The sequence below is a fragment of the Urocitellus parryii genome, chromosome 4, assembly GCF_045843805.1.
Source record: "Urocitellus parryii isolate mUroPar1 chromosome 4, mUroPar1.hap1, whole genome shotgun sequence".
Taxonomy (NCBI): domain Eukaryota; kingdom Metazoa; phylum Chordata; class Mammalia; order Rodentia; family Sciuridae; genus Urocitellus; species Urocitellus parryii.
In genome coordinates this window covers 53,605,309-53,620,982 of record NC_135534.1, presented here as the reverse complement: position 1 = coordinate 53,620,982, position 15,674 = coordinate 53,605,309, and the positions used below count along the sequence as shown (strand labels likewise).

Below are 15,674 nucleotides of genomic sequence, written 5' to 3'. Positions count from 1 at the left end.
GTTATGGTGGTATATGCCTATAATCCCAGCAGCTCTGGAGGCTAAGACAGGAGGATTGCAAGTTTAAGGCCAGCCTCAGCAACCTAGCAAGGCCCTAAGAAATTTAGCCATACCCTGTCTCAAAAAATAAAATAAAATAAAATAAAAAGGGCTGGGGATATTTCTCGGTATTAAATGCGCCCTGGGTTCAATCCCTGGTACAAAAATAAAAAAAAAAAGAAAGAAAGATAAAAAGGGTTGAAGATGTATGTAGCTCAGTGGTAGAGCACCCCGGGTTCAATCTTCAGTATCAATAAAGATATAGATAGGTAGATGGATAAATAAATCAAGCAAGCAAGCAAGCTGGGTTTGGTAGTGCATGCCTCTAATTTCTGTAGCTGGGGAGGCTGAGGCAGAAAGATCATAAATTTCAAGCCAGTTTTGGCTATTTATTGATTGATTTGTTTTTGGTGTTGGGGTTGAACCCAGGGGCACTTAGCCACTGAATCACATCCCCAGCCCATTTTTATTTTTTATTTTGAAACAGGGTTTTGCTAAGTTGCTCTGGGCTTGCTAAATTGCTGAGGTTGGCCTTGAACTTGTGATTCTCCTGCCGTAGCCTCCAGTTGCTGCAATTACAGATGTGAGCCACTATGCCTGGCTATATGTGGTGTTTTGTTTTGTATATCAAGAATCATATGTGTGGTTCTGCAATGTATCTTTTTTACTGAACAATACATTAGTGTCATTGTCATCTCCATATCATGTACATTTAGTTTAGCTATGACAGTAATATTCATATTAAAAGTTAGGGAATTCTTAGTTTTACCTGCTTATTACACTAAGTATGAACTTTTTTGATATACATCAAAAATGCCTTTCAAAGAGTGACAACATTTTTAAATTAAAAATAAAATATATTTTATTTTATTTTTATTTTTTAAAAATATTTTTTAGTTGTTGATGGACCTTTGTTTTATTTATTTGTATGTGGTGCTGAGAATCGAACCCAGTGCCTCACATATGCTAGGCAAGCACGCTACCACTGAGCCACAACCCCAGCCCCAAAATAATAAAATATATTTTAAAGACTCCATTTTCCTATCACCTAAATACCACAACTATTTATATATTTTTTGTGACTTCAGATTTTTATTTATACATAAATTTAAAAGTAATTTAGTGTCCTTTTACAATAGCAAAATATAGTAATTACCATTTATTGTAATAGGTTAGTAACATGGAAAAGGTCAAAATGTTGCTCAGGATTTTTTTTTTTTTTAAATACCTTTATTGTTATGTGGTGCTGAGGATCGAACCTAGGGCCCTGCACGTGAATCTACCACTAAGTCAAGACCCCAGTCCCAGGATTCTTTTTTATATATATTTTTAGTTGTAGATGGAATCTATACCTTTAACTAATCAATCAGTCAATCAGTTAATTAATTAATTTTTATGTGGTGCTGAGAATGGAACCCAATGCCTTACTTATGGGAGGCAAGCACTCTACCACTCAGCCATAACTCTAGCCCCAGGATTATTTTTAAAAATCACAAGAGGCTACATCATATTTTACAGAAATTTTGAAATAAAATAATCAAAATTACAGTGTGTTCATTTGCAGAGTACTTTTTTGTATCAATATCTATTATTATCCATCAGCCCCACAGTACAATTTCCTGATCTTTCTTTGTGCGTATATGTGTGTGTGTATATATATATATATATATATATATATATATGTATGTGCGTGTGTATATATATATGTATCTGTGTATGTTTATGTGTTGTATATGTTGTATATGTGCTTTCCTCCCTGATTTGTTTTTTTATTCAACAAATAAAACCATATTTTTTTTTTTTTTAAAGAGAGAGTGAGGAGAGAGAGAGAGAGAGAGAGAGAGAGAGAGAGAGAGAGAGAGAGAGAATTTTAACATTTTATTTCTTAGTTTTCGGCAGACACAACATCTTTGTTGGTATGTGGTGCTGAGGATCGAACCCGGGCCGCGTGCATGCTAGACAGGTGCGCTACCGCTTGAGCCACATCCCCAGCCCCAATAAAACCATATATATTTATAGTGTATTACATGTTTTGAAGTAGTATATACTGCAGAATGGTGAAATCAGAGTAACGTGTATTACCTCACATACTTACCATTTATTTGTAGTCAAAATACTTAGAATCTACTCTTAGCAGTTTTTCAAGTGTGTAGTATATTGTTTTTTTTTTTTTTTTTTTTTTTAAAGAGAGAGTGAGAGAGGAGAGAGAGAGAGAGAATTTTTAATATTTATTTTTTTTTTAGTTCTCGGCGGACACAACATCTTTGTTGGTATGTGGTGCTGAGGATCGAACCCGGGCCGCATGCACGCTAGGCGAGCGCGCTACCGCTTGAGCCACATCCCCAGCCCTAGTATATTGTTATTAACTACAGTTACCATGTTGTACAGTCATGTTTAGTTAGGAAGAAAACAAACCACGTGATAATGAAATGGAAGATTTACTCAAAATTAGAAAACTCATATATTTTATGATTCCATTTATATAAAAGGTCCCAAATAGGCAAATATATAGAGATGAAAAATAGACTTTAGATTGCCAGGGACTGTTGGGGGATGTTGAAATGATGAGTGGCTACTAATGGCTTAAAGTTTCTTTGGGGGAATGATGAAAATGTTCTAGATAGTGGTAATGGTTGTAAAGCCTTGTGGATATATAGTTAAATTGTGTACTTTAACAGGGTGAATTTTATGAGCCCTTTTAAAGTGTTTAAAAGATTTAATCAACGTGTTGGTTTCTGAACATCTGAAGCATCTTCACAGTAAGATGCTATGCTATTTTATGGAGGTTTTTTGTTTTTGTTTTTTTGCTGCTCTATTTTGTTTGTTGATTAGTTGTTCTGTAGTAAAAAGTAAATATGTCTTCAGCAAATATTTGATGACCTTCTGTGTGCATGCATTTAATCTTAAAAATTACAGACAGTAGAATTGTGTCTTATTAAAATATTTAGAACATACAGGGAAATTCTCAGAAATCTGGAAATTGTTTTGATTTTTAGTGCTAGAATATGTGTGGAACCAGGTCATTGGAGAGGATTTTCACTGGTTTAATACCTTGAAGTGCTATACCTTAGTACTGCATTTTGTTCCCTTGATGAAATATTTTTTAAACCTCTTCAACTTTAAGTTTTAAAATGTTTGTTGTTTAAGTATTTGGATATTTTAAAGTTTTGTAACTGGAAGGGACAAAAGTCCAAAATGAACGACTTAATTTGGAGAAAAACTTATTCACGGAGCGAGTGAGGATGTGATGAACAGTGAGTCCTTGTTTGTTACTGCTTAGCCACCTGGAGTGGAAATTCGCCAGCCCTGCAATCCAAGTAAGATAGCCAAGGTTTCCATGGTGTGGGTTTAAATTGTGCAAAGATTAGTGCCTTGTTTTGAAATTTGGTTGGGGAGGAAAAAAAACACCAATAGTCACTGAAGAATGTTAACAGAAAGCTTATAGATTGCCATTAGTTACGCAAAGAAAATAGGAAGTATTGATTAGACATTTGCAAGGTGTGCTTTCATATGTACTGCCTCATTTGATCCTCATATTAATCCGTGAGGTAGAACTGGAATTATCTCCGTTTAATGCAGGAGGAAGTATAGCCTAAGATGGCCTAGGCTAATAAGGATTAAATAAGTTTTGGAACGAAACCATTTATTTTTTCCACTAGCATCCCTTTAACTGTACTCTTGAAGGATCAATAACTCCCTTTCAGAATTATGTTTTTTCTTAGTTATTTGGTTATGCAGGGAAATATTAGTTGAAGACAGGGGTGGAGTTCCTTAAAAAAAAGTCTGACAGCAGGCTGTTTTCTCTCTTGAAGGTGGCCCACTGCATGCTGGGTCATACTTCACTTAAACCCTTTATACTTTTTCTGGAAAAAAAAATTCTTATAATCTCAAACTATTGCAGCATCCATCCAGTTCTCTTAGAGTCTTTCAAGTGTTTTAGGATGATTCTTTTCTCTTAGTGTGAGGTATTCTTTAGTTTCCATTTGGTTAGTTTGTCTCCAGGTTATTTTAGAGGTCTTTTGCTTTCGCCTGAGAGTATTATTTTGAAGGGGTTGGGACTAACATACAATTTTGTTGAAACTCACTTTAATAAAAGGTAATTTTTATATTTGGCTTCTGTGTTTACTTCCTGATAATCATTCCTGTTCTTCACATTGATTGAATTTATTTTTAGTTTTTCTGAAACTTACATGATTAACTTGTCTGTTGTTCTTTTATCAAATATTTTGCCTTCTAGTGAATTTTTCTTCTTCTACTTTTTTTTTTTTTTTGCAGAATGACACCATACCTGGATTATCAGATGGTGAAAAATTGAAGAAATTGATATATTAATACTTTTTTCTTTTTAGTCCAAGGAACTACATAGAAACTAGTTCTGCTTCAGCATGTTTAAGAGGCAGTCTAATTCTTTCATGAGATTTAATGGCTGATTAGGCTTGCTGGTCCAAATCATTGTCAGTTCTTTTCCCTGACTCTATAGAGCAAGACTTGGTCTTTGCTATGTGATTAAAACCGGTAATTCATTGGCAACATACCAACTTCAACTTGGAGACTCTGATTCTTTCCAACAGAATTTTTTTTTTCATTATTTTGTTTTTTGGAACATGCATACAAGAGAAAAACAGAACATTCAGCTTAATGCCATCTCCTTTAAGGCTAGAAGTTTCTGCATTGTGTTTTTCTAGTCTAGTCTAGACTTTTATGCTCTTTTCCCCTTTGGTGTGTGAACTTTATTAGCATGCTTGGTGCTCGTGTGGCAGTTAGGTCTTGCATAACATGTGGGTTCAGGTTTCTTTTGCTGGTTAAATAGCTGTGCCTTCAGCTCTCAGAGAACTTCCACTGTGTACCTGATAGCCATCACTGAATATGAAGTGGTAATGCTCTTAACTATGCAAACCCATGCTTTTGTATGTTCTTTCTGCTTTGTAGTCTGTATTATCTTTTCTTTCATTATTGTTTGAAAGTCATATAGTCTTTTTTTTTTTTCTTTTTTGAGACTGGGCCTTGATAGGTTACTCAGGCTGGCCTTGAACTCATGATCCTCTTGCCTTAGCCTCCTGAATAGCTAGATTTCAGACATGCTGAAAGTCATATGGTTTTAATTTGGCACATTGACCAAGTTGTGCTCTACATTTTCATTGTATTTGTGAATCAACAGAGAACTCTATACTTCTGAGCAAATAAAGGGGATTCATGCTGAGAACTATGGGTTACTATGCTGCTGTGAATACTTTGATCAACACTATAAATGTCAAGAGTGCTATAAAGAAATATTGTTTTTAAAAAAGCTTTATTGACATATAATTCATATACTGTATAATTTACCTATTTGACACATGCAATTTAGTGGTTTTAGTTTAGTTACTATTTTGTGTGACCTATTACCACAATCTATTTTGGAATATTTTCACTATTCCTTCCCCCTAAAATTCCATACTCATTAGCAATCACACTCTCCTTCTTACAACCCCCTTCTTACAACAGTTACACCAGTCTGTTTTCTATCTGTGGATTTGCATATTTTGGACATTTATTGTTAATGGAGTCATATAATATGGAGCCTTTTGTTTCTAGCTTCTTTTACTTAGCACATTTTTCAAGGTTTATCCATGTTGTAACATATAATAGTGCTTCATTCCTTTTTATAGCCAAATAATATTCTGTTATGGATTCACCACATTTTGTTAACACACTCACCAATGGATAGGCATTTGAGTTGTTTACTTCAATGCAACAGCATTGACCTTTCTCTGTTCCTCATATTACCCAGGCTCTTTCTGCCTCAGAGCCTTCAAATATGCTGCTTCCTCTGCTGTAAGACTTCCTCCACCCTTAAGATGCAGTCACTTCTTGTCCATCCTCTGATATTTGTGTGCTTGTCACTTCCTCAGGGAGGTTTCCTAAGGTGGCACCCCACCCTTTCCAGAGCTAATAACAATCTCATGATGTGTTCTCACAGCATCCTATCCTTTTCCTTCTGAGGACTAAGAATTTTCAGCATATAGGTGCTAGGCTGTTGCTGTGATGTTTGGGGTTGGATTCTGCTTACAGTGTGGTGTGTTAGTTCTGTGATGGTGAGGGCTGATTCACTGTTGTCCAGTCTTAACACAATGACTGGTACTTGGTGAACAGATGAGCAAATGAACCTGCATACAATGCAGAGAGGATGCAATGTGAATAAAATATGGCCTTCTATTTTAAAGAATTCATGATTTTGTGTGAACTACAGTAAATCTAGAACTTGGTCTCAGAAGAGAGTTGGAGGTTAGAATTGTATGCATGGCTGTAAGAGTCTTCCCCTTTTGCCTTCTCCATTTTTTTGGTTTTTGTACTTTTGCTCTGGTTTAGTGGTTTATGAAACTAATATTTTTCCATTGAGATATAATTGATATAACATAAAATTTACTGTTTTATTTGTTTTTTGCAGTGCTGGGGACCAACCAGGGCCTTGTGCGTGCTAGGAAAGTACTTTATCTCTGAGCTGTATCCCCAGCTCAGACCTACCATTTCACGCCCAAAACCTACCATTTTAAGGTGTATAATTCAATAATTTTAGTACATCATTGTGTTATACAGTCATCATCTCTAATTCTCTAATCCCCCAAAGAAATCCAATATCTATAAGTAGTCAGTCTCATTCTGCCTTTCCCCAGCCCCCTAGCAACCATTAATCTACTTTCTGACTCCCTGGGTTTGCTTGTTCAGAATATTTCTTATTAATGGAATCGTATAAAGTGTAGCCTTTTGTGTCTGGCTTCTTTAACATAACATAATATTTTCAAGGTTTATCCATGTTGTATCATGTGTCAGTACTTCATTTTTATGGCTGAATAATATTCCATTGTGTTGACATATCACATTTGTTCACCTATTCACTGTTTATACACATCTTATTTCTTGTTTTTTTCTTCTTCCTCTTTTTTTTTTTTTTTATAACTGTCACTATCCTAGTAGATATAAAAACTTACTTTCCTTTTTTTTTTTTTTTTTTGTACTGGGGATTGAACTCAGGGGCATTCAACCACTGAACCACATCTCCAGCCCTATTTTGTATTTTATTTAGAGATAGGGTCTCACTGAGTTGCTTAGCGCCTCACTTTGCTGAGGCTGGCTTTGAACTCTCAATCCCCCGTCTCAGTTTTCCGAGCCCTGGGATTATAGATGTGTGCCACTGTGCTCAGCAAAAATTTACTATTCTTGGGCCTTTTAAAAATTGGTAAAAAATAAGTGATGAACTTATGTAAACAATCCCTTGCACTTCGTTTTTCACATTCCTGAAACAATCCCTAAGCATCTAGCCCTTTGACATTTCCATTCAATAGCTGAGTGCAGAGCACTAACAGAAAAATTCTGGCTCATGACTCTGCTCTATTTTTACCTAAATGATCCTTATGTACCCTTCATAAGTAAGCATAATTTGCATTCAGCCTCCATCCCCATCATCTGAATTATATTCCAGAGCACCCTGAACTCATCTTGATTGTAGCATTGCACATAACTGTACTCCTCATCACATCAGATTCCTAGTGACTAGAAGCTCTGTAAAGTGGGGACTCTGTCTTATTTATGTGGAACATAAATAAGACATATGCTGACTGACTTGTAGTAGACAGCTAATAAATATTTGTATATTATCAGATGTATAGTAAAAGAGAGGACCTAAAATAAAGGTCTTGAGCTGCAGTTCAGCTCAAAGAGATTTTTTTTCACATATACATATTTTTTAGTTGTAATTGAACACAATAGCTTTATTTATTTATTTATTTTTATGTGGTGCTGAGGATCGAACCCAATGCTTTGCATGTGCTAGATGAGTGCTCTATTGCTGAGCCACAACCCCAGCCCCAAAGACAGATATTGATACAGACTTGACTATATGAACAGCAAAGATGATTTATTCTTTTCCCTTTCCTACACATATAGTTGCCTTCTATGTGCACTCTGATCAGCATATTGCTTTTTCTCTATTTTATCTTTTCCTTCCAGAACATCATATAATTTAATAATAATCAAATACTTGGTAGCAGTTTAAAAAATTAGCTCATTATATATGTTCCTTTATTCTTAGAGCATTGAACATCACTATTTGTTTTAGCATCTGGTGTATGAAATCCTGCAGACCCCAAATGGAATTTTATTACTTTGGTGTAATCCCTCATGTGAAAGCACTTGAATGCTAATTCTTTATGTACTATTTAATGTTGAAAAGTAATGGGTTTTGTACTTAAAAAAATCATCATAGGGACCAGGGGAGGGAGGAAGAGAGGGAAATGAGACATACTGGAGAATGATATTGGCCTGGTTATATTGTTATATTGTGTGCATGTATGAACCCTACTATTATGAATAATTATAATGCACCAATAAATATATGGAAAGAATTGTGTTTAGGGGCTGGGATTGTGGCTCAGCTCACCTTGCACGGGCGGGACCCAGGTTTGATCCTCAGCACCATATAAAAATAAAGGCATTGTGTTGTGTCCATCTAAACTTAAAAAAATATATATTTTTTAAAAAAAGAATTGTGTTTAAAAATGCATAACGCAAATTTACTCTTTTAACAGTTTTAAGGACATATGTGTTATTTTAAATTATATGCATATTGCTGTAGAGAGATTTCTAGAACTTTTTCTTCTTTTTTTAAAATATTTTTTTAGTTGTTGATGGACCTTTATTTTATTTGCTTATTTATATGTAGTGCTAGGAATTGAACCCAGTGCCTCACACGTATGAGGCAAGCACTCTACCACTGAGCTTCAACTCCAGCCCCTAAAGCTTTTTTCTCCTTGAAGGCCTCCAACTCTATTGGATAATGCCCCTTTTCCTTCTTCCCCAGACCGTGGCAACCACTATTCTTCTCTCAGTTTAGTGAATTCAAGTTACTTTAATTAGATATCTCATAAGTGAAATCATGCATTATTTAACTTTTATAATTGGCTTATTTCACTTAGCATAATATTCTTAAGGTTCATCTGTGTTGTAGCAAATGACAGAATTTCCTTTTTTTAAGGTCAAATAATATTCTATTGGCTATCTATGTATCTATATATTTACATATATATCACATTTCTCTGTTCATCTTTCTGATGGATATTTAGGTTGCTTCCATATGTTGGCTAATGTAAATAATGGTGCAGTGAACGTGGGGTGCAAATCTCTTCAAGGTCTTCTTTTCAGTTTTTTTAAAATATTTTTTTGCTGTAGATGAATATATTTATTTATTTATTTTAAAAATATTTATTTTTTAGTTGTAGTTGGACACAATACCTTTATTTTATTTATTTATATGTGGTGCTGAGGATCGAACCCACGGTCTCGCATGTGCGAGGGGAGCGCTGTACCGCTGAGCCACAACCCAGACCTCATTGTACTTTAATTTGCATTTTCCTGATGATAAATGTGTTGAGCATCTTTTCATATGCTTGTTGAAAATTTGTATATATTCTCTAGAGACATGTCTATTCAGATCCTTTGTTCATTTTTATTTTTATTTTTCTTCTTTGTCCATTTTTAAATTGATTTTATTGTTGTTGTTGAGTTGTAGGAGTTCTTGGTATATTCTAGATGTTAACTTCTTTTTTTATTTTTGGTATTGGGGATTGAACCCACGGGTGCTCTACCACAAGCTACATCCCCAGTCCTTTTTATTTTTTATTTTGAGATAGGGTCTCGCTAAGTGTCTGAAAGTCTCACAAAGTTGCTGTGGCTGGCTTTGAACTCACCTTCCTGCCTCCGCCTCCTGAATTGCTGGTATTACAAGTTGTTCACAACTACATCCAGCTTAGATATTACTCTCTTATCCAATATATGGTTTTAAAAATATTTTCTTCCACTCTGTAGGTTGCTTTTTTACTCTGTTGATTATTTCCTTTATGGTGCAGAAGTTTTTAAGCGTGTTGTAGTTCCATTTTTGTTTTTGATTTTGTTGCTTGTTTTTTTTTTTTTTTTGATATCACATCCAAGAATGTCATTGCCAATTCAGTGTCATCAAGCATTCACCCCCTGAGTTTTCTCCTAGGAGATTTAGGTCTTTAATAAATTCGGAGTTAATTTTTGTAAGTGATGTTAAGTAAGGATCTATCTTCATTCACTGTCAATATGAATATCCAGTTTTCTTGGTACTATGTGTTGAAGACTCTTTTCCCTGTTGTGTATTCTTGTTGAAGATCATTTGATCATATGCATGATGGTTTATTTCTGGTTTCTCTATTCTGTTCCACTCACTGGTCTATATATCTGTCTTTTTTGTCAGTACTATGCTGTTTTGATTACTATAGCTTTGTAATATGTCTTGAAGTCAGGAGGTATGTGGCTTCCAGTTTTGATTTCTTTTTCCCCCAAGATTTTTTTGGCTATTTTGGGGTGCCTTAAGATTCCATATGAATTTCAGATGTTTTTGTTTCTGCAAATAGTGTATTGGGGTTTTGATAGGGATTGCATTGAATCTATAGATTGCTTAAGTTGTGTGAGCATCTTAACAGTATTAAGTCTTCCAACAACGTGGGTTGTCTTTACATTTATCTGTTTCTCCTAAACTTTCTTCAGCAGCATTTTGAAGTATTCATTGTATAGGTCTTTTCCCTTTCTTAGTTAATTTAATTCCTGAGCATTTTATTCTTTTTGATGCTATTGTAACTGATATTTTCTTTTTAAAAATCTGTCCTTTTTGGATATGCTTGACAGTCGAGTGTATTTCAACATATTTTACATACATGGAGTCTAATTTCCCATTCTTGAGGTTATACATGTATATTCACTGGTTGTATCTTCACATGTGAACATAAGAAAGTTATGTCTGATTCATTCTGTCTTTCCTGTTCCCATCCCCCATCCTTCCCTCATTCCCCTCCTTTGTCTAATCCAATGAATTTCTATCCCCCCACCCTACTTATTGTGTTACCCTCCACACATCAGAGAGAACAATTGGCCTTTGTTTTTTTTGGGGGGATTGGCTTGTTTGACTTAGCATGATAGTCTACAGTTTCATCTATTTATCAGCAAATGCCATAATTTTATTCTTCTTTATAGCTGAGTAATATTCCATTGTGTGTATATACCACATTTTTTTATCCAGTCATCTGTTGAAGGGCATTTAGGTTGCTTTCAAAATGTAGCTATTGTGAATTGAGCTGCTATAAAATTATGTGGCAATGTCATTATGTATGCTGATTTTAAGTCTTTTGGATATATGTTGAAGAGTGGGATAACTGGGTCAAATTGTGGTTCCATTCCAGGTTTTCTAAGAAATCTCCATATTGCTTTCCAGAATGGTTGTACTAGTTTGTGGTACTACCAGGAATGTATGAGTGTAACTTTTCCCCAATATCGTTGTCAATATATTGTTACTTGTGTTCTTGATAATTTCCATTCTGACTGGAGTGAGAGGAAGTCTCAGTGAAGTTTTAATTTGCATTTCTCTAATTGCTAGAGTTGTTGAACATTTTTTCATATATTTGTTGACTGATTGTATTTCTTCTTATGTGAAGTGTCTCTGTTCAGTAACTGATAACTTTCTTAATTTTGTTTTGGGATTATTCATTGTAAGTATATAGAAATGTAACAGATTTGTGGGCGTTGATTTTTGTGTCCTGCAACTTTGCTAAATTCATTTATTCTAGTGGTGTTTGTGTGGAACTTTAGGGGTTACTACATATAAGATCGTGTCATACACAAAAAGGTAATTTTACTTCTTCCTTTCCAGTTTGGATGCTTCTTACTTCTTTTAGTGTGTAATTGCTCTGGTTAGAACTTCCAGTGCCATGTTGAGAAGTGGCAAGAGTGGGCACCCTTGCCTTATTCCTTGAGGAACTTTAAGGAAAGGCTTTTTGTTTATTCACCATCAAGTATGAAGGTTGCTGTGGACTTTTCTTATATGAATTGATATTGTACTTTTTATAGTACTAGGGATTGAACCCAGGGGCACTTTATCACTGAACTGCATGCACCCCATCTCTTTTTATTTTTTGTTTTGAGACAGGGTCTTGTTAAATTGCTGAGGTTGTCCTTTTGCTTCAGCTACCTGAGTTGCTGGGATTACAGGTGTGTGCCACTGTGCCTGGCAATATTGTACTTTTTTAAAAGTGTAAATCCCATCATTTAATATACCTTTGAACAAGAATAAACCAAAGTAGTCGATTAGGCTTTAGAGAAGAAATGAGCCAGACAGCTTATTAAAAATAAGTAAGATATAGTGAACTTGGTTCAAAAAGCTACTATTCTTTCTTAGGCAATCTGACATATGGAAAATATAATTGGTTTCCGGCCCCAGTTACAATCTGGAGGTAACTAGTGATCTCAGAATTGCAAAATCAGTGGTCTTGTTTTTAAGAGAGAGAGAGAAAGAGAGACAGATTTTTTTTTTTTGACATTTATTTTTTAGTTTTCGGCGGACACAACATCTTTGTATGTGGTGCTAAGGATCGAACCCAGGCTGTATGCATGCCAGGCGAGCACGCTACTGCTTGAGCCACATCCCCAGCCCATAGTGGTCTTTTTTAAACTCCCTTTTCCTATGACCTCTCTGTGGCATTGGACACTATTAATAAAAATTTTTTGTTAACTATTTTCTCACAGTTTTCATTGTTTCTTGTTTTCTACCACTTTGGTTCTTTCATTATAATTACTCTTCCTCCTCTCCCTTTGTAAAAATGGAACTTCAGGTGTACCTTGAAGTTCTATTTTTTTTTAAATTTTAGTTGTAGTTGGACACAATACCTTTTTATTTTATTTTTACGTGGTGCTGAGGATTGAACCCAGGGCTTCGCCCGTGCTAGATGAGCCCTCTACTGCTGAGCCACAACTCCAGCTGCTGAAGTTCCATTTTTGACCTCATTTCTTTTCTTGCCTTATGTTCTCTTTCAGTGATCTCATTGGCAATTGTGACTTCAGTCATTTTGATTTTGCATTTGATTCATAAATCTGCCTCTCTTAGAGGTTGCATGTCACTTTTCTGGTTGTCTTTGGATACCTGTATCTAAATGTCTCGGCAGAATTTCAGGATGTCCATAACTGAACACTTTCCCTTTCCCTCTCCCCTTGTTGTTGTTGTTTGCAGTGCTGGAGTTTGAACCCAGTACCTTGCACATACCAGGCAAGTACTGTACCATTGAGTTACATCCCCAGCCCTCTCCTTTGTTTTGTTAAGACACTGATCTAGTCCCCAAATCTTATCTGTTTTATATTCATCCCTTCTATCCATTTTTACCAAGATCTTACTCTAGTTGGGGTTATTAATTCCTTTTGCCTGGTAGTTTTGCAGTAATTTTCTGATCTTTTTTTCCCCCTCTATATATGGTCTTTTACCTATTGAAACCCACCTAGTATAATTGTGTCTGTATAATTTTCCTAAAACATAGAACTAATTGTTGCTCTTTACTCAAAAACCTTTGCTGATTTCCTCCTGTATTAATAAAGTCAATTCCAAAGCACAGCATACATCAGCCTTTAGCTTATTCCTGCAGCCTTGTCAACCCAACTTGGCTACTCACCATTCCCCATACCCAGGTGGCACCTGTTGCCTTTGTGCCTTGGCTCATGGCTTTTCTTCTCCTGTCCTTTAGAACGATCTCTATATCTTAAAATTCACTTTAAATATCATCTTTTCTACAAAGTACTAACCTGGGCTGCCTATGACCTGCTTGTTTTCTGTTCTAAAACCCTTCATCTGGTGTTTTTGTACAGGCTGTTTGTTAGAATTATTAAGTCCTTCATAATTTGGTCTTTCTTTGCTTTTGCAGCCACTTTTCTAGCTCCTTTTGGGAATTCTATGATTCACCACATATTCCACATAGAATCACTTCTTGTTCCTCAGAGCAAGATATGCTTTCATGAACATGTCATTTCCCCTGTGTGGCATATCTTCCACTTAGTGTTTTCAGGGTGTGGGTGGAGCTGGTGGTAGTGGCCTTTGATACTAGTTCTGCATAGGTGTCCTCTATGACATAGATGGTCTCCTTCTATTGAGTTTAGCCAGCAGTTTGAAAAAAAACTGGCATTTGAGCTTTCGTTGAAACTCTGGTTTTGACATTTACTAGCCATGTGAACCTGATAAAAGTACTCAGTTTTTCCAAACTTCTATTTCCTGATTTGTGAAATAGGGATGATATTTACCTTTAGCAGCAGCAATTACTGTTGCCCTTGCTGCTTTCCCTCTATCGAGTCAGTTGTGTGTGATGTAGGCATGGAAAATAGTGCCACACAGAGATGAGGTTCTGAAGGCAAAACAAAAGGAGATCTTCCTACTCCTGGGGTGGGTGGGTGGGTGAGGGGACTGGTTTGCCAACCAGAAATTCTAATTAGAGATCAAAAGAAGCTTCTCCCTGCAGCCAGCTAGTGATTTCTTCTCCACAGAGTACACAGAACTTTTTATTCATCTCTCTCCAAAAATGACAAGCTTTGCTCATGTCCTGCTGGCCATTCCTGCCTCCTCAAGGACATCTTTCATATTGTCCCCAAATATGGCTTTGAAAATGAGGATTGTGGATCCACCCGCTCCACCAGTAGAAAGTTGAATGATCAGGCTCTTTATGACCCAGTCTTCATCTACCTCTCTAGCTTCACCTTTCATTATGTTCCCTGTAGTGGACATTTGCCTTTTAGGGTCTTTCTAGCATTTAAAAGTTTTCCTTCCGATAGGGTCTTGGTGGGAAACAGAACTTGTCTCACATTGAGAGCTGAAAAGTTTGGATCATCAGTTTTCCTGCTTCTTGGCAGCCAGAGCACAGGAATGTGGCCCAGGCTTAGTGGAGACCCACTGCAGAGAGTGGCAAGAGAATCAAGAAGGGCGTGGCAACCCCTGTGGACAATGGTGGTATCCTCACATCTCTCCCAGACTCTTTTGTGATTGTTTTTGGATATAGTTCTGGCTCCCTACCCTGCCTTGGTAGTAACCTGATATCAGCATCTCTATTTTCCAGCTCTCATTTTGGATCTGAGAGGTTGCCCAATTGTTTTTCCAATAAATTTCTTTTCTATTTAAAGGAACTCAAGATGGTTTCTGTTTGCTGCATTTATAAGGAGCCTTTCTGATATCACCCTTCAGCATCAAGTGCACCCTTTACATTAAACTTACTATGGTCCTTCCAAACTAACCATAGTTGTCTTTACCTCTGGACTTTTTCACATTCTGTTTTACTACCTGGAATACCCTACATCCCATTTTTAATTTGTTGGACTTTTGAAGGTCCTTTGGGACTCAGCTTTGTTGTCATAGCACTCATTCTGCAAATCTTCCCTTGAATCTTAAGATTGAATTAGTTCTTCTGTGTTCCCATGGAATTCTCTGTTTATCATAGTACTTGTTTTTATGTTCCTCGGAGACACGGACTAGTATTATGTTGGGTGTCTTTGCACTTTTCCTGGCAAATAATAATTGCTGTCTGAACTTTACTTGTTGAATAGTGAAAAAAATCTTTTGAATCATACACTGTTACGTTATACTTCGTCTTTTACCTATGTTTTGTTTTGTTTTTGGTATTGGGTATTGAATTATTTCCACCCTTTTTATTTTTTATTTTGAGACAGGGTCTTGCTAAGTTGCTTTGGGCCTAGCTAAATTGCCAAGGCTGTCTTTGAACTTGTGATCCTCTTGCCTCAGCCTCCAAGCTGTTGGGATTAAAGTTGTGCACCACCACGCC

At 36.1% G+C, this 15,674-nt stretch overlaps 1 protein-coding gene across 1 annotated transcript in view; it reads left to right on the top strand.

Annotated features, from left to right (window-relative positions):
* Swap70 (switching B cell complex subunit SWAP70) overlaps nucleotides 1–15,674 on the top strand; it is a 69,987-nt gene that overhangs the window by 19,389 nt on the left and 34,924 nt on the right. The gene's annotated exons all lie outside the window — the stretch shown is intronic.